This window comes from Ambystoma mexicanum, chromosome 11 (assembly GCF_040938575.1).
Source record: "Ambystoma mexicanum isolate Mex_15411 chromosome 11, UKY_AmexF1_1, whole genome shotgun sequence".
NCBI classification, from domain to species: Eukaryota; Metazoa; Chordata; class Amphibia; order Caudata; family Ambystomatidae; genus Ambystoma; species Ambystoma mexicanum.
In genome coordinates, this window is record NC_090934.1 from 325,426,460 (window position 1) to 325,452,664 (window position 26,205).

Genomic DNA, 26,205 nt, shown 5'->3' on the forward strand with positions numbered 1-26,205 from the left:
GCGGGTTACACCTTTAAAGGTATTATGTTGCTGTATACTCAATGGTTTATTACTGTGTTGATATATGGCCTTGAGCTCTCACTCTTACTAATCTAACTTGGCTCGACAAAGTAGAAGGCCATTTTTGGAGATCAATATTAAGACTACCTGTGTCTTGTCCAATTCAATGTATAAGAGTTGAATGTGGCTTAACCTCAATTAAAGCCATTGTCCAATAGCAAAGAACCTGCCTCCATTGAAATTCCTGTGTCACCAGACTAGTGACATGTTGAGGATAATGGGTAGGGGAGTTTTCAACATGGAGTGAGAGGAGGCACAGTCAAAATACGACCAGCTTTGTATCGACTCTTATGCGTCACTTAATTGGGTGATGAGCGTTCCAAAGGTGAAAGATTTAAAGCTATTTAGACAGCTTATATTAACAAATCAAGGTTGAAAGATTGGAGTGAAAACTTTGTATGCATGATTAGTTTACATAATTATGTACACTTAGAGGGGATTTTGCACCAGTGCCGTTGTCCTCAAAGGTACTTGATTAAGTGCCCGTCTCCCGCTGTGAAAAGATTTAGACTGCTTATGCGTCTTAATCAATTGCCTTTTAGAGCAACTTATGGTGCACAATGGAAATTAACACTGGAACAAAGGTACTGTAGAATTTGTCAAAGTATGAAAATCTAGAAACAATTTGACATGTACACACCATGTGCCACAAACTCAGAAATGTATACAGATGTATGTATGGTTGATATGTGCATAATTGTGAAACTATTGCGTCCATACACTTTTGGCACTTATGCCTAAATACATCATATGAAAGAATGATATTAGCTCTTTATCATATATGGACAATGGCTATGTATACTTTAAATGCTGTTATGGATACATAGGACCCATATGTGTTTACTCTGGTGTATGGTAAGCTAGTGCGACTTTGGTATATTGAGTTTGATTATACGTATCAACTTAAACTTTGGTGTTAAACTGAGATAGTTAAATGTATGTATTGCTCTCTATGAGAGGCTACTACGATTATGTGTTTCATTTGTGAATTGTTTGTGTATGAGTCCTTATTACTGAATGATGCTAATTTGTTTTAGACTAGCTTTTAGGATTGGTATAAAAAGTATTGTACGTATTGTTGTGATAAGCATGTGTTTATATGATGAAGTATTGTTTGTTGTAAAAGTTCATTTTCGAACTATAAACAACAATAAAATAAAATAATAAATAATAAAATAATAAAATTAAATAGGAAGAAAAGCAAACAGGTGAATGGCCATTTCTTTGGTCGAGTAGCCATCAGCATTGGGGCGGCAAACACCTTTCCTTTAGTAACCAGTCATGTAAGCTAGACCACAGCTATGAAAACATGTGCCGACCATCAATAGATACTGTTCCACAACCCAGCCCATCTCGACCTTCCTATGAACTACTTGTGTAGTAGTAATAGAACTCTTTGTTCGAAACTTACTTGAGGAAATGTATGTTCAAGTCTACGGATTTAGCATTATTGCCTATACCCCTAGCAGTCTTTGCCTTCTCACTTCCTTTAGTCTCATCAAATTATAAGATCAAGGGTGTGAGCCATCCTGGCCCACTGCAGTATTTGCAGTATTTGCATAACCTTTTATAGTTAAGGAGATGCTCTATCTTATTAGTTACTTTCCAGACTATAAAATCTTTTGAAATCAAACGAAGGAAAAAAAAACATTACAAATGTGAAGTATAGTAACTTGAGCAAATCAGGAAAACACAGACATTGAAGTAGAATATGTTTGTATTGTGGGAGCTATGTACTGTCACATACCCATGATTGGGGCCAAGAAGTGCGCCACAACAGGAAGTACTTTTTAACAGATTTATTTAAATAAAAACACTACAAGTTTCCTTTGCTTCTTCAACTTGGGGTGTTCAACTAATGTCATGTTGGGCCCACTATCACAAAGTGTTAACCTTAACTATTTCTGAAAGACAGACAAACAAAACAAATGGCCCAATCCCCTAATCTCCACAAGGCCTTACCAGTCCTTCAATTGCTAGAGTCTCTAAGGCTTCTGGGTTTTAAACTCTCCTTAGGTTTATCTCTGCTTGGTGAGTGCTCTTCTGGTGTTATGCATTGAAGGGATCCCAAATCCTCTCTCTAGTGGAAGTAGATGAACATTTCTTGGTATACGGAAAACCATGGAGTATGGCTTGCCTAAAGTCCATCCAAGCTGCAAGGTATCTGAAGGAATTTGCTTGGAGCAGGATCAAGACAGAGAGAGAGAGTGCAAGATAAAGAGTGAGAGAGAAAGAGAGATCCCTGGTCTCCTATTCCAATACATCATCTTCAGAAGCTGTCCCTTTCCCCTCTATACTATAATCTCGTTGTCTTGCTCTCATTCCTCCTTCCACCTTATGTGCCTGCCCGGTCCTGGCCTGGCCAATCGGAACCTTCCTTGCCAAGTGAACTAATACCTCCTCCAATATTTCTTCTGCAAAGTCTGTCCTCTTTGCTTTCAACCCAATCTCCTTCCCATTCTGATGTTATTATTTCTGCCTTAGCACAACCTTAATTTCCTTTTGTTACCACCTTGTTCCACTGCAGGCCTCCTTCACCATCCCTTGTGCCACCAACATTTCCTTAATGTCTTATTCACTGCCTGTTATAACATCCACCTCCTCCTTAGCAGTACTTGCAGTCTCTGCTTCCATCTTTGCCATCCTGCTATCACTCTCACCTCGCTGTGTGGTTTCTTTCGGGACTACAAAAGTTGGCACCAGGTGTGACCATTGCCTTGTCCCCCTATAATATATTATACTCCACTTATGAACTTCGAAGATCCTTTTAAGAATCATTTTTGCCACCTGATCATACCCCCACCTTCCTCTTTACATCACATCTGCGCCCACACCTTAATGCTTCTCCAAAATTACTGCCTACTTCTACACAATGCACTCTCTGAACTCGTGTACTCCCCTGCTGTAACCAAGTCTTTCCTCACAATACCACCCTAACTCTCCAAGCGTTTCCTTTTTAGGCCTTCACTCACCAGCCTTCTTTCCGACTCTATCTCAGGTCTCCCTGAATTCCACTGGCACTCCAGCCTATTCATTCTCCCATCTTCAATCGTCACCAATTGCCTCCAAACTTCAGTGTAATTTCAGATAGCTCAGTACCAGCTTCTCTCGAAGAATACCTCCAGCTCCTCCAACTCCCACTCTAAACCCAAGGCTCTTGCTCCTGAAATCTGCACCTCAGACTGCACCCCTTGGGTTTCATAAGGCACCTTTGCTTCCACTGGGTGGGACTTCTGGTGACTATCTACACCTGCGTTCTCTGATTGATATAGAGCTGTGATTGGTTGTGGTACCAGAGTACGCCTCTGTCTGCTTTGATATGATATGATATTTTATTTATATCATGCTCAATACACAAGTGTTTCAAATCGCGGGGGAGGACTTAAGGGAAGGGGCCAAAGCTATAAGATGCCTGCCTGCCATTTTAGAGGCCATCAATTCCTCTCTGACCCTCTGCTGTGATCTTTTGACACTCTGCAATTTAGTGCATAGTGTGTGTGCTCGTAGAAACTGCAACATCGCATTTTGTGTCAAGGAATTATCTGCAAAGAAGCAATGTTTTCCCTCTGATAGAATAGCAGGTCACGAAGGCACAAGCTTGAAACATTGTATCTGGAGTACTCCCTGACTGATCGGATCTCACTTTTAATTTGTGAAATTACTTCTCTGATGTTCTGGGCAAAGTCTCTTCAAATTCCATTCAAAGACTTTAAATACATGTGTGGATTTCCCCCACCTATCTAGCTAAACATACCCCAATACTCTCTTTCTCATACTATTATAATCCTCCCAATCCCTACCCAACTTCTCTGTTTCCCCAACCTACTGTTGTCTTTCAACTCTGCTGCTTTACCATGTTTGCTCCTTATACATGAAACGCACTAGGACCCTGTAACTATGAATATAGTCATTGCACATGGTCTTAAGTTTCTGATTAAGAAGTCACTTCTATCTCTCGAAGGGGAAACCGGCAAGTAGTGGCATCATCCCTTCATCCCTCCCTGTGATGGCATAGCCTGTTTGCCTGTGTACATACCTGTCAATTGCTGTATACCATTGGACCTGATCTTCTATGATATGATAGGTTATTTATAATGCGCTTAATACCCATAGGGCCTCATTACGACCCTGGCGGTAAGGGGTTAACGCCAGCGTTAGCTGCGCCGACCCCTTACCGCCAATTCCGAGTTCCCCTAGCGCCATGGAGGTTTTAACACCCGATTTTAGCGGGTGTTAAAATCCATGGCACTAAGGGACCATGGAGTTAATTACGCCACCGTAATTTACGGTGGCGTAATTAACGCCTTCCCCACTCCCATTATGCCCTATGGGGCAAAAATGGGAATGGGGAAGGGTAAATGGGGATTGGGGACTTACCGCCCCGCCAAGGTCGGAATGGGGCGGTAAGTCCGCCAACCACCATGGTGTAAACGTAGTTTACACCATGGTGGTAAAGTCACGGCCCAGGCGGTAACTTACCGCCTGGGTCGTAATGAGGCCCATAGGCTTCTAAGCGCAGACCAGGGATCAAACCGTGTTGCTCTGTGTTGTCTTGCTTCCAAGTCGAGCATGTTGCCCCTGAGATATCCTCCGAAGGCCTTTCCCTATTCCCTGTGCATGTTCTTAATTCCCCATCAACCTCCTACTTGATGTTCCACCCACATTCTAATACTTTATCATTGTAACGCACCCACAAACGGTATCTATTTGGCTGCCATTTTGACCTGATATAAACTGTTTGTGTTTTAAGCATTATTGTATCTGGAAACATAAAAGCAAAATGCATAACGCAGGTTACCACACAAATTAAAACTGCACAGACGTCTGTAGTGTTTTTGCCAGACATGTATTTATTTTAAAATCGTTTTATTAAATTCCCAACGCAGCTCATGCAGTCATTTTACATTAAAAACAAAAACATACAACAAAAACATAAAACACAACAGGGCAAACAGCAAAGTAGCATGGGCACCAAAGGGCAGGTTCTCCAGGAATCATGTGTAAAATAAAGTAATGGGCAGGTGTACTGGGTGCACACATGTCACAGGGCTTAGCATCATATAAATCCGTCAATCACACACGGGCGTCCTAGAACGCATCCCAGACCATTACACAGCGAGCATCAGGCCATCAAGGGGGTCTGCCGTCAGAGTGACGGAGCATCATCTGCCCTTCATGACTCCAGATTCGCCTCTCCTCAGGGCTCTGGACCAATCCGCCGTTTCAGCTGTAGACCATTTCAACATGTCTTACCACCACACGCTATACCCAGGGCCTGCACCTTGCCAGACATAATAAAAAAAAGGATGAATTGCCACAGATATAAGATAAGTAAGGAAAAAACAAATACTGTAACATGCCGTTTTAATCTTTGCATGTATTCGGTTTGAACACTTAATCATTAATGTTTGAAAATTAAGCATCTAATGTAAAGTTCAAAATTACATCTTTTGCTATACTTTGCAATGCAATGACATCGGGTTAAAAAATATAGGTTTAAAAATACTGTTTTTCTTGATGCATTAAATGGGTTAATGTTATATTCAATGTGCTTTCCCTCTGCTGGCCTGCTGTCCTCTGCGCGCCACTTCACTCTTCCGCTCTTAATAATGCTCCGGGCCATGTTTCCATGATGGGGTGACTTAACTCGTTACCCCCTTCACTGCTGTCCCCTTGTCTTCTTCCTGAAACCAGGTGTCACTCTGCCTTCTCTTAAAACATATTTTCTATTAATATGAAATCATGGGAACACTATTCTCTGCAATCAACTGATACCTTTCTTCTGGTTAGGTTTGACTGGTGACTTATTTTTATTCGTTTTTTTCAAACATTTATTTATGTGCAGTTTTTTTTCAAGGAATAATCATGAAAAAAATGTGTCAGGTGTTGCATCATATCAACAAGACAAACAGCCCATGTGTCTAATTGCTTGTTACATCAAGTGAACACTACAACAACAACAACAAAAGCAGTAGTCCGGCTTCATGATGATCAAGCCAGAGTTGTCTGAATATGTGCTTTGGCTACAATCAGCTAGTAAATAAGTTCAATCGTATTTTATTATTTTCCTTTTTTAACACCTTTGTCCTTTTCTTTCTTTTGTGTTATTTTTCTTTGTCTATTGATGTTTTGATAACCCAGGAGGGATTACAAAGGTCTTTTGGAAAGGTTGTTGAAGGCGAGTTGACCTTTGTATCTGTGCAGTGCCCTCAAAACTTGGTGAATGGTTGTCCGAATAGGGACGGCAACCATGAATGTATAACGATGCTCACAACCCCCCCAAGAGAATTGCACGGGGGTCGACGCGGGCATACAGCTGAAAGCTTCCCATTTCATCGCCTTGAAAGTTGAAACATTCATCCAACACAAATGAACATATCAAATTGAGACTTGCCTTATTCTGATACTGCTGGTTCCATGTCACAGTATTCATGAGCAAAAATATAGTTTACTTTAATATCCATCTCATAATAATGAAAGTCAAAATAATGACTTCCTATTAAATACATATATTAAATACTGGTCTATCTTCCAACTAAGAAGCATCACCAAGACCACCACCACGCAGTTCTTCGACAAGGCACTCCTCACCATGCACAAAGGCAACCTGTGCCTCCTCGCCCTGCTTGACCTCTCTACTGCATTGAACAAAGTTGACTATATATTACTAATCAACAGCATGTCCTCGGGGCTGAGATTCATAGCCAGAGTCCTTTGATGGGTTGACTCCTACCTCACCAACAGACACCAGCTCATCTATTTGGGCACCTGCAGATCCCAACAAACACCAGTAACCTGTGGGTCCCACAAGCTCCAACTTCTTCCCAGTCATCTTCAGTCGCTACATGAAGCCACTGGAGGCACTCTCAGCCACCAAATCCAACATCAGAATCCATCAATATGCTGATGACACAGAACTATTCCAGAAGTTCAACTGCCTCAATGGCATTCAACAATTGAAATACTACCATTCCAACATTTAAATGAAACACAACCTTTAAAAAAAGGAGCTTGTAATTGCCCTGGGTGCAAGCAAATGCATCAAAGTTCAAAACTGGAAGCACTGAGGGATGTTGATAACTTCTTCCCCAATTCACCTCTAGAGCAATGTCCCTTTGCCTCACATCAATTGTGAATGCACATTCAAAGCACACATCACGAGGAAGACACACACAGCATTGTACCAGATCTTACTCTCAAATCTGAATAGTGGCAATGCTCTCCTGGCACGTGCCCCTATGCCTACTCTAGCCCCCTTGAAAGTTGTCATGCACACCGTATCATGTACCAGGACTAAAGAAAGGTAACCACAATTGCCCCAAGCACACTGAACTACGCAAGTTACGTTTCAAAGCTCGTCTCACCTTCAAGACTGCCTGCATCACCTCCCAAGCTTCCATGTCCAAGATGCCATACTTAGCTGAAATTAGCTGAAAGGTGCACCATCTCAGGAGATCCAAGCGACACCAGAAGGAAAGATGTTGCAAAACTGGGTTCCAAGATTTGCAAGAAGACCACAAAACAAGCCTTTTCCTGCTGTGCTCCCACGCACTGCAACAATCTTTCTGCTAATATCAGGCTATCTCCCTCTCTCGGTCAATTCAGGAAAGATCTAAAGACCCTGCGCTTCAAGGTAAACTACATCAATGAATATAGACTATAGAGCAACAAGTCGACCAGCGTCTCCCCACCATGTTTCAATCCCTTTCTTGTAAAGTAGTCTGTTGCTGTCTAAGCCAAGGTCTGAGCTATATAAATCACCTACATACATTTATAGACTGACATTTCCCAAACAGGAAAGTTGGGTGAGCCTTAATAGGTAGGACCCCCCCCTATAACTCCAATAGCTCATGTTTGTATATTGCTTCCTTTTGCCCTCCCCTTCTCACCCCTACAGTACTATCCAAGCCAATAGTTTATTTTTGTTATGTTATTTTCGAGTATTTTTTCTTATTAGCACCATGTGGGTGGAAGCCAGCCAATCATGGGGCGAGAAATACGGGCTGATACTCTCAATATAGCCTGTGTTCTAAGCCACCTGATCGCCAGCTCACGAGCCCGCCATCTTCCCCCACCACTGCTGCAGTTATTTTGATGCCTAATCCCTACTTACCTGTTTGCTTCTGTGGGAGCGGTTGTCACCGCAGCTCCTACAGCTTCTCTCCTTGCTCTGGTTGGCTGCCATGGAAGGGAAGATGGGCTCCATATGGAGCCCCGCATTCCTCAGTCATGGCGACCATCTTTGCACAGTATTGTCATTCAATGAACGGGACATGCGATATTTCCCGTTCTTTGAATGAAAATACTTTTTTTTAGCATCCTGGGTTACTGCTTTGTTAACCCGGGGCGCTAATAACATTAGTAACATCCCAGTGCCCTCGATAAGTGGCCTCGCTCTGCTCAGGTCTTTAACTCAGACGGCCAGGACATAACCTCTTGGTATAGCCCGTGCAACGGGTTACTAAAGCAATATTATATTGTACTTATTGTGACCTACTGTATTCGCCACTCAATATTATGACCTGTCATTGTTCTTGTCAGGAAAGACAACAAGACAATCACGATGCTACAGAATAACTACTGGAATTGACTGCATTGCAAACATTCAGTCTTCAAAAGAAGACAGGTCCCCAACAAAACATGCAAGGTTTATTTAAACAAGACACTTCCTCTCTGGGTGGACCATTTCTTTTGCTACAAAATCATATTAATCACACCAAGGAGAAAGCTAAAACATGAGAAACTCCTTTCACTTTCTTATAGTGAAATGATTTACTTTTACATGATACCTAATACATGTTCATGTGAAAACTGCTACAGTTTAATGAAACTTGCAATTTAATTGCTTATCTGGTTATTTAAATTCTATAACAATAGAACCACATTTAATTTACTAATTAATTTTGCCAATTTAATGTATCCATTATTAAGTAAAGTTTATTTTAACGTCCCCACCGAAACTCCAAAAGAGTTTAGCTATAACCACTATGTGCTGATAGTCGCATAGACCTCCGGAGTGGTCATTATCACTTGGGAGAAGTATTCTTTCCCAACTTATTAATAAAGGTAATTAACACCATGAGCAGCACTGGAGCCGTTTTGATTCGTCGGAGTGTGGGCAGTATCCACTGAAAGAAGCAAATGGTATCCGGTCCCGCCCCCAGCTCGGTTTAACCACATGCTTGCTTCTTAAAATAATAATAATGATTGGAAACGTACCCTTTCCCCTTCCATGAGGCTGTTGTGCCACAGTACTCCTTTTTAGTCTTCATGGTGTTCAGGTAATGATAACTGAAAAGGACCAGCGTGGCCCGTAAGCAATGAGGAAGTGAAAAAGACAGGAAACGGTACGAATTTTGCTTTTGTCTGCTCACTTCAACACACAAGTGCTAATGGCAATAGTGAATGGTTGGGTGGTGATTTACAGCCAGTAACAACACTACACTTGATTGTAAAGAGCCCTCAGAACCCTTAGACCCTTAAGCAAGGCTCTGTATCATTACCCAGCAGAACAGTATGATCAGCCTTAGTATACACTAAGAAATACATGTACAGCAGTGGCATTCAAACTTGTATACTGAGCAGGGCTGAAGTCAAGGGTACACTTGGGGGGACTGAGTCCACCCACTTTTTTCAGAGGGTGGACTCAGTCCCCCGCAGCCAAAATGAGAAACATTGAATGTCCTCTTTGAATGTATGCATTAAAGCCGACCATGGGGATCGAACCACAATTTTCAGGTTTGTAGGTCGGACACTTCACAACAGCATTATATATCCTGATCAAAAATAATAAAAATAAAGGTTAAATGTCCCATTTCGGTATTGCATGTCCCTTGGAAAACATTTGTATTGGTTCTTGAAGTTTAAAACATGCATACCTTTCAAACTTTTCAAAAACACTATTAGAAGAAAATATCCTCTCCTGGTTGTGTGTGTGTTGATTTTATGAAAAGGCCAATTCCATTAGAACTGTGCAATTTGGGTGGGCATGCAAAGCCAATTTAATGAAGTGTGCATATTTCACCTCGGTATGCTAATTTCTGGCAACATCATATCACATTGCATTTGTTGATGAGTCCTCCCCACTTAAGTTTTAAGGAGTCCTCCCCACTTAAGTTTTTAGAACTTGACCCCTGATATTGAGACCCCCTTGAGTAAAAATATTGTTTCAAGATCCCCCAAAAACTACAACTGAAGATATTATTCATTGACCTCAGTCACCATAATCCCTTTTTAAAGAGCCCTGCCCCCCCCCCCAGCCCTCCGCCCCCTCCCCCCCAGACCACTGAACAGGAATAAAACAGCAGGACATCAGATTCGTCACTCCCAGAACACTCACCCAGCCGAGGCAGGCATAATGACTCAACATTCCAACCTTCATCCACTCATCCGCGCAGCATCCCTCCCTAGTCAACCTTCATGCATCAGCATTCACGAATACATCACCACATGAAACCACACACGAGCCTGGCCTGGCTACACCGAACATCAGACCACAAATGGAATAACTACGACTGCTGCAAATACCCAGGAGCGGGGCGCTCTGCGAGGCTCTGTCACAATAAAACACAGCTTCATAAGCTGGGGCTTTGTCAAAGCCTATGATCCCCGAAAGAGGCGCGGAGCTGATCCTGTACGGGGAGGAGGCTTTAAGTAACCTGCTATTAGTTATGGCCCCAGAGCCACTGGTCAGACAGCTGTACTTAGGTGCACCATAAGCACAGCTTGAGCTGCTTAGCTGTTCCGCGCCGTGCACATGGCGGCATTAGCGCAAGAATAGCAGCCTGCAAGGCTCCCGCTCACACTTCTACCTCCACCTTAGTGATAACGGCTGCTAAGCTTTTCCTTAACACCTTGATGAATGAGCTAATATCTGAAGCTGCCACCTGGTATTATGAAGCTCTGCACGCCTGGCGGAGCCCTGCAGATGCACAGTCTGACAAGGACATGGGCGGGATATATGCACATCAGGCTTGCCTGAGGACTGCATACCGCCGTGTGGGACTGAGGAGACTTTCCTTGTGAAATGGAGATCCCTCATTTAAACCTGGACCCCGGGCAAAGGGGGACTTATGGCAAACGGCCAAAACTGAAAGTCCGGTCATGTCAGGCAACGTATGTGGAAAACATAGGGATCATGTGTCCTGTCATTAGCTTGCAGTCTGGCCAGTCATTAGCTTGCAGTCGTTTTCCATCTACGCATGCGCTAATTTATTTATTTTATTATTTATTGAAGATTAGTATGACGCCTCTACAGCAGAACGTGTTTTCAGGCTCCACAAGACAAAAAGGGTGGGGGAACAGTGGAGCGCCTACTAGGCCTTGTGACATTGGGATCGTGCAAGTGCAGTAAACAAGGGCACGCGGAGCTGAGGGGGAGGCACCAGGGCTGAGGCAGGGTAACTGTTTGATTGTTTCAAACGGAACTCCAGGCAACATATTTTTGTTTTGGTTTGACAGTCCCCCACTCTCAAGAGCCAATTTAGCCCTAGATAGGTGAAACTAACATTTTTTGAAATGCCCCATGTTCAGTTTTGATGAGCGGATATAATGCAGAAAAAAGTAACTTAAAAAATAAGAAAGAAACACATAATGTTGACCCCTGCTTGGTCTTTTAATCAAGAATGTAACTGTAGAACATTATTAGGGTAGCCGGTGTGCGTGGCTGGGGTGGAGGGTGAACTATGGAAAAAGTCCTGTTTTTCGCCTTGATGGGGGTCTCAGGCTCTCCGAATATGTGGACAGAGAAGGAGCCAAACCTATTTAGCTGGGTCAGACAGGGGCATAAAATTGACTCGGGCACCAATGAAACAGTGGCCCACTGTCACAAATGGCAATGTCTTCCTTTTGTGACATACTGTTAGAGTAATGTCCAAGGTGGAGTTTTTGGTAAATTATGTGGCAAATTGTGCATTTTAAAGAAGGTGCTTAGCAACAATGGACAGAACTATGAATGGCACAGTGAAGTAAATGATCAAAGTGGTCCACAGTAGTCACAATACTAGTCTCTCTGAACTGGCAGACACTTGCCTGTTGGGCCTGCATTTCAGGCACTTCCGCCTTGCCCTTTAGGCCACTTTGAAGCTGCTAATCAGCCATCTTCATGGGTTTCCATGACCCACTCTAACAATACCACTAAAGAGTTGCTGCAGCTGGTGAATTTCTAAAGTGGAACGTTATACAGGTTTTCCCTGAACGACCAGTGCAAGTACAACTGGCCCAATCCAGAAGGGTTTGAGTGGTTATTTCCCTTAGTATCTTTTTTAAAATAAACGGTTGAAATTATGCATTTTGCCCCAACGTTTTCAGTAAAATGGTTAAACATTGTAGAATTTGCACTCCGTTCTCCAGGGCAACACATGAAACACCCCAATTGGTGGCTGGTCACCAACAGTGGAGAGGAGCATTTTGGAAGACATGTTGATACTGGTCCAAAAAAAGTCTATGCTGCCCATATTCAAAATGTATGCCAGCATTGCCCTGTGTTCAAGCAGGTTCTGCCCAAATCAGATCAAGAGGTCTGTTCCCATTCCATGCTTCTTCAGTCCAAAGAATGCAATGCAAATAAAACGGTGAGGCCTGTCTCAACAGTATACACTAGTGCCTAAATGTAATCCGGCTGTCTGATTCAATGTATGTTTGTGCTGCCCCAAGCATATATACAAACAAACACACTCTGAGACACACATGTACACACATATACATTCAAACAAACACCGTTTTAAGTAAATGAATATGTTTTTTCCCCTCTGTTTTGAGGGCCTAAAACCCAGGATTGTTAATTATTTCACTACTGATGTCAGGAACACTGAGAGCTCCTTACACTATCTTATAAGTCTTACTCAGTTCAAGTCTTGACACCCCCAGCAAATCCTTTGTTATAAAACCATCTGCATGTAGTGATCATTTGACAAAGGTATGCATCATGTACACAACATTTGCATGTCAAGCAATCAGCTGTAATACTTAGGGGGGGCTGGATTATTGTGAGAGAAAGGGGCTACCCGTACACAATTCTCTATGACTCCTGCCAGCAGCACAGCTAGACTGAAACTTCAGAGTGGGGGATACCTTCACAGAGTTTGCGTGGGCAGGACAAACATACTTGTATGGGGCCCCCCTACCCATTCTCACCCAGAAAGGTTTTTGTACAACTAGTATCAACCCTGCCACAAATGGTGTCATTCAAAGCATATTGGAGCAGTGACATTGCCCAAAATCAAAATAGGATTTAAAGACAAAATGCACATTTGTAATGGTACCTGGCGCCATGGTTTTGCTACGAATGTAGTGTTATGTATTGTTGGCTTTGTCAAATGCTAGTTTGTGGATCATTGTGCATGTACCTTAACCCCCATGTAAGACTGAGTGGTGCTACCTTTATAGTGTCTTTCAGGTATCAGGGAGCAGCAAGAGGAGAGGCCCCATGCAACGCACTAGACAATGAGGGACTTCATTTGTACCCTGGCATAGTGGCACCTGACGTTGCATCACTTAGCCTAATATTACATAAAAAGGCACACCTCACAAGGTATGCAATCTGGCCAACACATTTTTTTCATAGATGCAACTAAATAAACATGACCAAGCGTAATGTTTCCAAAGTGAAATAGTTACCCCAAGTTAATGTAATACAGGGAATGGCAACAATAACCACCTCAAAATCATTCTACCTCCCACCATGAATGACAATGCATCCCGACACACAGCTCCAGCACCGGAAACACAAAGGTTACAAAATGCAATGTATATCACCCGAAGACAGGTGTGTACACTAAACTTCCCTATACACCACACTAACCCACCAAAAATAGATCATAACAAGTCTTAACACTCCTTAAGCATCTCTCTGAATGACACCATCAACAAACAATACAAACAATTTACATTAGCAACATAGGAGCACACGTTAAGTTCTGGTCTAGAAATCTCACAAAGTATCTAAAACTTTAGCACTACGGAGAGCCCTATTTTTTTCAAATCTGCACACATCAACATTGCAAAAAAGCAACCTAACCCTGCTCCCACAGCTTCTCTGTTAGTCCCTTAGCCTACCTCCTGCAGATTGTGAATCTCCAAGAACCAAGGATATGGTAGATGGTGTGCTGTGCAAGACTCAGTTACGTAGCAGGACTGGGCATACCAACAAGCTTCAGATATTCCCTTGTGGATAGCCGAAGCAACTTTGGCGATGGGCATCAACTAGTGACAACATTAATGTTGGATGTGCTGGAGTCAACTCACTATACTGGCATCTCTGGTGCACTGACTGGCTTGTGAGACTAAGGGGCCGATTCATGGAACAAATGTGCACCGAAAACCGTGGTGCAAGCCGGCGCAAGCGTGAAAATGCAAGCACACGCGTGCGATTCATGGAAGGCCCTGTGCGTGTTTCCCCCGGGAAGTGCGCCAAACCTGTGCGTGGCACACATGGGCGCACACGTCATTGCAACATCCAGAATGCGCACAACGTTAGCGCACACACCAAAAAGGGGGCGGAACACAGGGTGTAACGTTCGGAATGGGGAACAATGCATGAAAATAAGGGCATAACTGGGGATGTACTGCTGGGAAGTACACGGAACGCCCACACGCATGCGAACCACACGTATTCATGGAATCGAATAGGGGAAACCCGTGCACGGCCAAAGTCACGCACAGGCCTAAACATGTCCGCCACACAAAGGCAGGTAGTAGCATCCCTGCACATTACAAAAGTGTGCACAAACAAAAAACACGTATATACAGCAACAATGAATGTCCCATTCTGTGTCCCTCTAGGAGAATTTACGTGTCACGCAACGCACAGGCATCCCAGAGAAGCAAGAAAAAGAGATAACCGACCCCTGTTGCCCACGTGCATGTAGAAAAACACACGCAGTACACTGTTGCAGCCAGGAGCCCAAAAAATACGTATGCGATCAACACGCAGGCTAGTATGCCCATAAAAAAGGGGTACGTGACAAACATGGACACCCCCAGTGGGAAAAATAGCGTGTGCGACTCACCATCTGCCTGGCATGTAGAAGAAGAACGCGTAGCCAACACCCACCCGCTGTGAAGTAATCGCGTGTGAACCCCAACGCCTGGAAAACACACGCACCGCTTCCCACGAAAAGCACGTACAGAGCAATGGAAACCCACGTGGGATCTTCAACCCGTGCCAGGGGAACGCCCGCACATGTCACGTCACAGACGCGCTTACGCGCTAAGGGCCTTTCCTAAATTACACGCTGACGTGCAGTTTTTTCACATGCCAAATAACTCTGTATCAAGCTAGCCACGCGACAACACACGGAAGACAACACTCCTGCCCAGAAGGCCATTTTCCTGCCCCCCAGGGCCCCGAGCACGCTCCCACCTGCCATCTGCTGCTGCCTGCCTGCTGGCCACATGTCCTGCTATTTGGTGCCTGCACGTCAGCCATCTGCAGGGGTCCAGTTTCTGTGAACACCCCTGCTGGAACAGAAGACTCCCAACTGGTATTCCATCGCTCCACAGCCCAGCGCCTGGACCCAGTTGCCCACCCACACCTGCCTCGGGGGTTGCCATTTCTGACACAACACCATCTGGCACCAGTGGTAACCCCCCAGCAGAGAGCAGAGGGCTGCCAGCTTCACTGCCAATGAAGTTGGCATCCTGGTGGAGCAAGCCCTCTTTGGAAGTTCATGCGCCGACAATGAAAGACGGAAGAGGATCTGGAAGGACATCGTGGCTGCCATCAATGTGGAGGGGGTGGCAGCCCGCGACATGCAACACGTCCGGAAGCGGTGGGAGGACTTCAGGTCCAGGCCCCTCAGCAAGGCCCGGCGCCTCTTGAAGGCAAAGCATGCAGAGGGGTGCCAGGTCCGCCTTACCAACATCCAGATGAGGGTCCTGGAATGCATATACCCAGCGCTTCACCTCCAGGTCCTTCAGAGGCAGACCAGTCCGGAGTCGAGCGGTAAGTGTCCATGCGTACTGATTGGACGCAGTGCACGTTGAGGTGTGCCAGGACTGTGCAGGTCGGACATATTTTTACTTTAATTTTACTTTATTACATTTGTATGGCGCACCATAAACCTATAGGTGTGAGGGCGCAGACAAAGAAAAAACATAGAAGAAAGGGGAGCTAGAGAGGCTGAACGATCTTAATATGTCTTGAAAGGCCCATGTATGGATGTGTATGTACAGGGACATGAGCCTAACGCATGTGAGTCCAGTCATGTGTGAGGCACATCAATGGTGTATGTGTTCAAATGCATGATGGCCAAATGCATGTGTAGGTGCACACATGTATACATTTCTGTGTATGTACTGTGGCATGGTTGTGGTGTGACACATGAATGCTGATTCCACCTTTATGTATGTGCACAATGTACATGTGCGTGTGTGTTTATTTGACATGTGTGCCACTGTGATACACCATGGATGCATGTGACACCCACATGTAGGAGGCTGATTGGCAGATGTGACATGGATGGCAATCATTTCACTGCGACAGGTGGTGGAGATGTACAGATGCATGTATGTCTGGTGGTGTGTGTGCATGTGTTCGGCAGTCCCCGTGTTGCATGTGATGTCAGGCTAACCTTCGGATGCTCATGCTATTGTATGTGTATGGATGGTGCTGCCTGCTGCAACATTCCTGTTGATTTGCGCATTTGTGTGGGTTCAAATGATATGTGTGTTGGGGAGTGTGATGCCATGTGTGAAGTTTGAGACTGCCACTCATGCGCAACTGTCATTTGTGTATCAGACCATTGTACAGTGCCCTGATGCCTGTGTTCTGTCTCTCCCTGTCTGCAGCCTCAACTGATGAAGAGGGTGGAGACGGTGCTGTGGAGCACAGCGGCACGCATTCCACCGTCAGCTGGAGATGCAAAGCCCAGCTCCCCTCCCATGTTGTCATCTCAGTGGGGAGTCAGGGGTCTGGTGCCATGTCCGCGGCCGCAGCTGGCGAGGGTAGGTCCAAGAGGCAGAGGTCGGAGGTGGACTTCTCACAGCAGAAGGGGCAGCTGAGACCCCACAGGGGCCTATGGAGGAAGATGGCACAGAGTCATCCAGGTTGGTGGAAGGTTTGGTTGAGGAGGAGGCCATGGAAGGCCCACACACAGGGCCTGGAGGAGGGATTCCACTGGTGCTAGTGGTGCAGTCCAGGGGCAGGGACAGGAGGCAGCACAGGCAGCCTCGGAGGTGCCTGTGTGTAATCATGTCCCCGATCCTGTGACTGCATCATCCCCCACCAGCAGGGATACCTTCGTCCAGACCCGTTTTCAGCGAGGGGATCCGCTAACAACAACTGGCCTTCCTCTCCCTGCGGACGTGGCAAAACAGGACCTTGCTGAGCCTGTCCTGGCTGGGGTGGCGTTTTGTCAACTTGGCATCCGGGATAACATGCAGGGTTCTCATGAGGATGCTGCACGTTATTTCAGATGCCTCGTTGACCGCGTCGACCGACTAGGAGGGATCACTGGTGCCTTCCGTGTGGCAGCGGTTGGGCCGGCAAATAGATGCGGAGCGGCAGCGGGCAGAAGAGGCACGGCTCACTATGGTCAGGGCGGAGAACTCCATGAGCAGGGCATTGAGGCAGGCTGAGTGCCTCGAGGAAATTTGCAGGGAGTTGGTCACTAAGAGACCTCGGTGCCAGGGAACAGGCCTGGCCTCCATGACGTTGAAGAGGAGTTTGATGATGCCCTGGCCAGGGACATCAACAAGTGAGCTGTTGGACTTTCCCGCCGCCTTTGTAAATAGTTCTGTAAGTTTCCTTTCTATTTTTTTTTTCCTTTGGGGCGCATGGACTATGCCCCAACTTTTTGTATATATTATTTTATACTTTGGATTTGGTTTAATGGAGGAACGCTTTGGGGCCATTTTAATTTGGATTTAATTGGATTCAGCATTCACATTTTTCCATTCATTTTGGACATCCAGGCTTTTGTTTATATTTCTTTTCTTGTGTAATGTTCTTTCATTCCTTCAATTTTGTATATAATACATTTTTTTCATACTTCATTTGTGTGGTATTCTCTCATTGGTTACGTGCATGTCATGATGTGAGTTTTCTCATTCACGTGCCCCCATTCTGTGTGTCTGACGGACATGTATTGATGTGCATACTTGTCATTTGGGATCTATCATGACATGGGGATTTCAATATGGAGAGGATGGAATGCTTGTTTGGGTGTTTGGACTGGGGTGGCGTGGGGTGGGATTTGGGTGGCGATAAGGGCCATGAGTGTGGATCGTGATGACGTGTTGAGTGGGGGGACATGAGTCGGGGCCTGCTGGTAGGTGCTTGTCACTGAGGGTGGGGTAGGGCACATGAGTCGGGGCCTGCTGGCAGGTGTCCGTCAATGGTGGGTCAGTCTTTTTGGTTAGGGGACATGAGTCGGGGCCTACTGGCAGGTGCCCATCACTGGGGGTGGGGTGGGGGACATGAGTCGGGGCCTGCTGGCAAGTGCCTGTCAATGGTGGCTGGATGAACGGGCGACATGAGTCGGGGCCTGCTGGCAGGTGCCCGTCAATGGTGGGTGGGTGGGGGACATGAGTCGGGGCCTGCTTGCAGGTGCCTGTCAATTGGTGGGGGACATGAGTCATGGCCTGCTGACAGGTGCCCGTCAATGGTGGGTGGATGGGTGGTTGGGTGGGGGACATGAGTCGGGGCCTGCTGGCAGGTGCCCGTCACTGGGGGTGGGGTGGGGGAAATTAGTTGGAGCCTGCTGGCAGGTGCCTGTCAATGATTGGGTGGGGACATGAGTCTGGCCTGCTGGCAGGTGCCCGTGAATGGTGACTGGGTGGGTGAATGAGGGACATGAGTCGGGGCCTGCTGGCAGGTGCCCGTCATGGGTGGGGGACATGAGTTGGGGACTGCTGGCAGGTGCCCGTCAATGGTGGGTGTGTGGGTGGGTGGGGGACATGAGTCAGGGCTCACAAGTGCGCTCACGAGTGCATGGTGCCATATGGGCTGCCTGCAGGGCATGGTGAGGGGTGCAGGGTAGTCCCCTGTGGTGTAGGCTGCCTGCAGGGCATGGGGGGGAACCGCAAACCCGGGAGGGTCCACGATGCCAAATCGTATGTGAAACTTCCCGCGCAACCCCGAAATACACATTCTCCGCTCGCCCAAGGCCTATCGCGTGTGAAACTTCCCGCGCACTACCCACCGAAATACACGTTCCCCGCTCGCCCAAGGCCTATCACGTGTGAAAATTCCCACGCACCCCTGAAATACACGTTCCCCGCTCGCCCAAGGCCTATCGTGTGCAAAACTTCCTGTGCCCCCCCTGAAATACACGTTTCCCGCTTGCCCAAGGCCTATCGCGTTTTAAACTTCCTGCGCACCCCCGAAATACACGCAGGAACCCCATCCACCCTGGGCATGCCCCAAATGCAACCCACTCACCCTCCCCATGCCCTACAGGCAGGCCATCCACCCTGGGCATTCCCCACAGGCAGCCCACAACACAGGGTGGTGCTTTTTATACACAATTTACCTGGCACAAGTGGAGTACTTGTATTACGAGGAGCGCGCAGGGAGTTTTACATGTGATAGGCCTGGCGCGAGTGGGATACATGTATTCCGAGGGGTGCGCAGGGAGTTTTACACGCGATAGGCCTGGCGCGAGCAGGGTACATGTATTCCGAGAGGTGCGTGGGGAGTTTTACATGCATTTTCATTTACAGCGGGGTACGTGTATTCCGAGGGGTGAGCGGGGAGTTTTACACACGATGGGCTTGGTGCGCGTGGGGTATGTGTATTCTGGGGCGTGCGTGTGGAGTTTTACATGCGTTTTCGTGGTTGGGGGTCTGTATGCTGGTCCACTGGCCTTTGCACCATGTACTGGATTTGTGCGATGTTATTTGCGCACGGGGCGGGGTTGGTGGCATAACTGGCGCTGCTGCAGTGTCGCTGCACCACTCCGCGCAACGGCTGCTTATGGATGTTAAAATCCATGAATACGCTATGCGCCTGAATGGGTTCTGTGCGCCAGCTGCGTGCACCACTTGTGCACCAAATTCTGTGAATTACCCCCTATATATCTGCCTGTCAAATCACATAATATGGGACTGAGCCAGTGAAGTAATAACACAGTTCTACGTGGCATCCTTCGGGGTCACTAACAGAGGAGCATGAGGGGACACCATTTTGTCCCAAAAATCATTAACTGAACCCCATTGTAAGGCAGTAGTTTTTGCAATGTTTGAACTTAAACAGTTAAGTGACATGTGAAATGAGATTACACTATTTTATCAGCATCACACACTTTGGTTAAGCAGTGAATCAGGGAAGTGTAACCCATTCTGCAATTTAGACACTTGCCCACATGCTTTCAGACCTGTATTTGGTACAAATATTTAAGAATTGGCTTAGGAACTGCACAGATACTATATCAAAGGAACCTGACAATATTTGAATCCTTACAGAAAAATGCTAAGCCAAAAGAAGATCATGGTGGCTGTTTTATTTCCCCATCCTGAATTTAAAAAAAGTAGAAGCCCTAAAAACCAAAATAATGTGTGTATAAACTTCTTCATTTCACACTACTTTACTTTCAACACTTTAAGACACATTGTAAAAGAAATTGCGTAGTAGAGTGACATTGGTATAGAGATGATGCTTCACAAACGTCCAGCTTGCTGTTATGCATCATGTTAAGAACATTTGACTATCCACATAAAGCAAACTCTTTGTTGCATGTAAGGCTAGTGGACATCATGAATATAAATGAATATTTAAAAGAGCTTTATTCTATTACTCACTTCATTTGCCTTGGACACAGACACATATTTGGTAGGTTAGTGAATCTGTGTGAGGTCTCTCAGTTGTTAAAGTCCTTTTTATTTATTTATTTACATTTGTATAGCGCACAAACAGCCCTAGGGCATCGAGGCACTGTTACTTGCAGGGAACTTAGTTACAGCGGTACAGATACAGGTAGGTAATGCATTTACATGTTATACAATTATACAGTAGGGTACAGTTTATAAAACATTTTGCAGGTTACCGAGAGATGCATTCCGCAATTACAGATGAAGAGTGAGGTGCCCATCAGGTGAAAAGTGTTTTTTTCATGGCTTTGCGGAAAGCCATCAGCGATACCTTGCTTCGCAGAGTAGGAGGGAGGGCATTCCAGTGTGAAGATGCAAGGTAGCGGAAGCTGGCGCCCCCTGCTCCAGCTCTTTTTACCATGGGCACGCTCAGCATGTTGGCGTAAGGTGTCCTGGTTGGCCTTGTGGAGGTGGAGGGGTGGATTCCTATCACAGTGACAATTGACTACACACTCACACATAGGAAAGGCGCTGATGATAATAAAATAATTGTTTCACAAAAGAAATTGTGAGGCGGTTTAAGGTGCTGCTAAGCTGCTATCACCTTTGTCCTGTTCATGACGGCTCAGAATAAGAGCCAGTCCCTCCTTCAGCTTGGGACAAGGATTCTGTGGGAGAGGGGTGGCTACTGAAATGCATTACATGACTGCCCATTGCTAGAAGTACAGACAAGTGTGGATGAACATTTGCTACCCAGAACATGACAGCTCTGAACGCGAGCAGGTGCCTTTAGCAAAGGATGAGCATTTCGTGACCATCCCAGTCTCCAAAATAAAGGTAAGCACTGGGATGGTGTTCGACGTAGATCATTGCAATTCCATAGGTGTATTAATGTTCCTCTCTTGAAGAATGTAATGTTTCTATTTTTATAATGTTTCAATTGTTTATGAAAACATTTCTACAATGCACATTTCACCCAATCTCTATATGAAGGAACTCACATTTCACTGTAAACCAACATGTTATATTTTCTTGGCTGTCCGATGGCAGTCTTTAAGGATACATTAGGGCCCTGGGCAGCTGTTGCAGCCAATTAGTTTACTCAGGACCTGGGCTTTAGTTACTTGTGAAATCCTGTGTTCTGAGCAAGTTTTCTACTGCTCATTAAAAAAAACCCGGCCTTCTGCTCTGCCTTGTGCCCCTGATGCGCTCCTCTTCCCATTCCCCAATTTCCCCGTAACAGCTCTGCAAAGGTCCCCTGTAACTATTTTAACTCCTTCCAGAAAGTAAAAACTAAGGTATGTGGATGAGTATGTGGGCTCTCCTTTGATGTGAACAGATGTTTTTTTTATTATTATTATTTTTTTATAGCTTGTATATCCTATCTGCAGGCTTATTTTATATTAGTAACCCGGCGAGAGACAATCAGAATGCAACAAGCATTCTGATTGGCTCTCGCCAGGTCCCTACCCGGCCGGGAATCCCTCCATCGGGATTCCACGGCCTTTGTCCCCGGCGGGGGGCGTGGCAGCCCCTCAGCCAATGGGGAGGCTCGAAGCGGGGCCATCCCCGCTCCGAGCCTCCGCGCGGCTGAGAGGCTGCCTTCGCCCCCGCTGGGGACTCGGGTAAGTCTTTTATTTTTTTTTAATTTTTCCCTCCTCTCCTTCCCCCCCAACTTACCCTCTTGATCCTGCGTCCCCGGCGGGGAACAAAGAAAGCCTCCAGCCGCGTGGAGACTCGGAGCGGGGCCATCCCCGCTCTGCGCCTCCACACGGCTGGGGGCTTCCCTCGTCCCCCGCCGGGGACGCCGGTACTTTTTTTTTTTTTCTCCCCCGTCCCACTCCTGCCCACCCAACCCCACTTACCTTTTTTTTTTTAAATCCTTTTACGGGAGCAGACGCGCTGGGAACACAAGTGTTCCCAGCGCGTCTGCTCCCGATGACCGCCATGGAAAGGGAAAACGGACTCCGTTTTCCCTTTCCATGGCGGCGGCCATTTTCTTGGTCGTTTTTTTTCTGTCCCAAAACGCTGCAGCGTTTTAACGCTGCAGCGTTTCAGGACAGAAAAAAATTACTTTTAGTACCCCGGGCACGCAAATTTTGCGGGCCGGGATACTAATAGCAATAGAACCCTCGTGGCGGGGGCATTACCGACTCTGGTAATGCCCCGGGGCCTTCGGTAATGCCCCCGTCGCTCGGGTTCTATTGCTTAAATAATGAATTCTGGCCATTTTGAGTAACAATTAGGGTGACCAGACGTCCAGGTTTTCCCGGGACAGTCCAGGGAAATCACCCTCCGTCCCGGGGTCCCGGGAGTTTTTTTCATTTTTGAAACCCCGTCCGGGGTTTGCATGTTGGGGTGCTACGGTAATAAAAACCGTAATTATTTTTCAGAACACTTTCAGCATTTTGAAGTTGGTGGTTTGGCTCGAACCCCCAAACTCTCAGATACAAGTCAGAACACTTACTGACTGTGCCGTGGAGACTGGCTTGCAAATGTGTGTCCAGCAGGCGATGAAATATCAATTAGAGCTAACGCTCGTCTTGAATTAACATGCCACGATTCACAAACAAAACTGCACAAATGAGATCATATACAGTTTATAGAAAGGAGAAGAGCTGGAAATATGGTTGGGGGGTGGTTGTGGGGGCGTGTTGGGGAGGGGCGGTAATTGGTGGGCTGCGATGGGTTAGTCACTCTTTTATGTTGTTGGCCGTCCCGTTTTTTTGTTTTGAATATCTGGTCACCCTAGTAACAATGGATGACATTTTATTATACTATGGAATATGTTTTCATGTGAAATATTTTTGGATTATTCATTATATGTAAAGTGTTTTTTTATATTTATATATGTGATTGAAAGTGTTCTTGTATGTGCAAACGGTTTTTCATTTAACCAAATGCAAATTAAAAAAGGCCCCCTCTTACCTGAGCTTACCCTGTGCCTCCCTTCGCCAGCCCTCAAATGCTCATCTTGTCTGAAACTTGCCAGCAACTGTCATGGCATGAACGAGGTACTCCACGAAGAGCCCTGTCCTCCATGGCTATGGCGACCACCTTAGCTGTCATTTCTTTCATGAGAAGACACGGTTGTGCCCTCACCACCACCGCTTTTCTCACACTGCATGCTGGTCCTCAGTAAACCTGATGTAAGCCCGGGGCTCTAATAGTTATAATGCCTCATTTGTCGGGTGTTTCTTGGTGGAAATGATTGCCTCCTGGGCTGAAGATCCTTGCTTCGTTCACTCCTATTTACTTGAGTGGGGGGTCATTACTACCCAGTTTAGCCATGAAAGGTGGCATTATATCTTACATTTTAAATGTTATTCTGCCAGTTGAAAACGCTTTGAGTTAACATACAAGTCTATTGTTACCTGTACCAGAAACACTGGCTGTTTCACAAATGCCCAGAGGTTAAATATGCCAGTGGTCATCTGCTGAATTTGGCAACAGATTTCTTTGTGCCTTGATAATGGACAAATGTTGTCACACGCTTGCACCGAGTCCTGCATAATGACATTTGCCATGCATCATTTTGAATTACGTATGGTGCCTCAAACACAACCAAAGTCAGGTTGTAAACCTAAATCATTGCAACTTTGCATCGTAATAAATTCAAATTGTATCATTGTCCATTACCATGCCTAACTCAAAAAATGTTTCTAAAAACACAAGAATAAACATTGTTCTCTGCTGGCCCACTTGTCATTTGTATGATGGACAAACCAGTAGAATTGAACAATAATTGACGATCACAGATCTGGAATATTCATGCCACAGTCACTCAGATAAGTTGAAAGTGGACACCAACCTCTATACTGATCCTCTTTAACATGGAGGCCTCAAAATATATACATTTGTTGGCACTGTCCTTCCTTTGCCTGGCATATTTCTCTTCAAATCGATATATGAGGCAACAGGAGGGAGGTAGTCATTTCAGAGGTGCAGAACACCTCATTGGACGTGTGTATCTGCATAGCAACCCTCAACAGCGTTTTCCCCAATAAAGACATTGACAAGTCAAATGAAATAGCATAGTCTGAACTGAGAAGGGTAGATCTAGAAAGGGAATGAAGGAAATACAATGGGCCTGATTACGGGTTGCCCGTCATCCGTTCAGCAGCATGCATAGTGTGATTTAACTCTGGATTGAAAGCAAGAATGTAGTTCTACGGTGAAACCCAGCGTGTAGGATCAGACAAGGTGTTGCCATTTATTTATTTATTTATTTATTGTACGCTTGTGAGGCGCTTACACAGCAGGCAAAATGCTGGTTCGAAGCGAGGAGTATTATATTCAGACAGCAATACCATATATATGACAAATGGTCTATGGAGGAAAGGTCCATGTGTGTTGCGTTGTCTGTTTTTTACTCTACAATATTGTACTGCATAAAGCTTCCACAGCTCCCTGTGGCCCTATTTCCACCTGCGTATGTTTGTGTCTACAGGGGTCAGCTAGCACACACAATGTCCCCATGAGACATGCATACTTCGCCATGTCTCTCCAGTTATTTACTTACTTTGAGCTTAGTTTTCCAGAAGCCTTATACCAGCTATTTAGTTGGGGCAGTGTGAAGACATGAATGGGGGAAACAACCAAATGCATGTTCTAGGTTTTCCCACTCCTGAATAGTGCATTATACTAATTCATCAAAATGAGTTAAGGGTTGATGTGGGCAAACATAAATGTGCACGAGCACCACCAGCCAAGGCAGCATCTGCATCAGTGGTAGCACAAGAATTAGTGCAGAGGAAACCTCAGCTCTTACTATAGCCAGGGAATGAAGACATCAGCAACTTCAGTGGGCAAGATCCACAGTCAATTGGCTTCCAGAGAAGCTGGTAACCATCATGGTCACATCTCCCAACACCACTCAGCAGGCTCCTGAAAACACAAAGACGGTACAAAGCTGCGTACAGTGGTGGAGGAGTGCAGTGGCGAATGGAAACGATTCAGGGCATCCAAAAGACTATACAGTCCACTCCTGGACATAAAGGCAATTAGGCTCTAAATGCCATCTGTGCTCTAGACTTTCCACAAGACAAGTGCAGTCCTTCAATAACCACGCCCACCACAAAAAGTGAGACAGGCATGTTGAAGTACTTTTTACAGCTCACGTTACTAAAACACATTTTGACATTTAATAATCTGAATCTTTACTAACACTATTTGGAATGTATGCCGGCCCACATGAAAATACTATAGTTCCTTGCACATCTGCCATAGTGACAGCAGTATGCTGGAGCATGTCTGGTCACTGGCGTTCAAAATCAAGACCAGGCTTCCTCAGCCCTTTGTTTTCTTTGCTCGTCCGCTGTCTTCAAGCTACCGAATTTTAAGATCCTCCATTTAGGAGACACGTCTTTTTGTAAAAGGCGCTCTCCTTGTATATAA

At 45.6% G+C, this 26,205-nt stretch overlaps 1 long non-coding RNA gene across 2 annotated transcripts in view; it reads right to left on the reverse strand.

The window, feature by feature from the left end:
• Nucleotides 1–4,903: 4,903 nt before the first annotated feature.
• The window catches only part of LOC138503380 (uncharacterized), a 276,899-nt gene continuing 255,597 nt past the window's right edge, over nt 4,904–26,205 (reverse strand). For both annotated transcript variants that reach the window (XR_011279627.1, XR_011279628.1), the window contains exon 3: nt 4,904–5,341. This is a non-coding gene — a long non-coding RNA (uncharacterized lncRNA). The remainder of the gene's footprint in view (nt 5,342–26,205) is intronic.